Raw genomic sequence first — 346 nt, forward strand, 5'->3', positions numbered from 1 at the left:
AGTACATCGTGGCTGGCTGGCTGGGCCCAGCGGCAGCAGCAATCAGATGTGCTCCAGGATGGTCTCCAGCAATTCCTCTGGCAGCCAGTTCTGTGGGAAGGGGAAAATGTCAGAGAAACACAGCAAAAAAGATCAACAGACAATCTTCTTGTACAGCCTCACTTACTCCCAAGCATCATATGCTGATGCTTGACCTCCCGGAACTAAATTCTCAGAGCTGGTGGAAAGTTTCCTCCTTCCCAAAGCACTCAGTTGGGGACACAATTGCCTCCTGCTGGTGTGCTGTTATCTATCCTTTGTGCGCTGCTCCTCAGGCTTTTCCCCACACTAGCAGTCATGAGACCCT

The sequence above is a fragment of the Buceros rhinoceros genome, unplaced genomic scaffold (assembly GCF_000710305.1).
Source record: "Buceros rhinoceros silvestris isolate BGI_N320 unplaced genomic scaffold, ASM71030v1 scaffold20967, whole genome shotgun sequence".
NCBI classification, from domain to species: Eukaryota; Metazoa; Chordata; class Aves; order Bucerotiformes; family Bucerotidae; genus Buceros; species Buceros rhinoceros.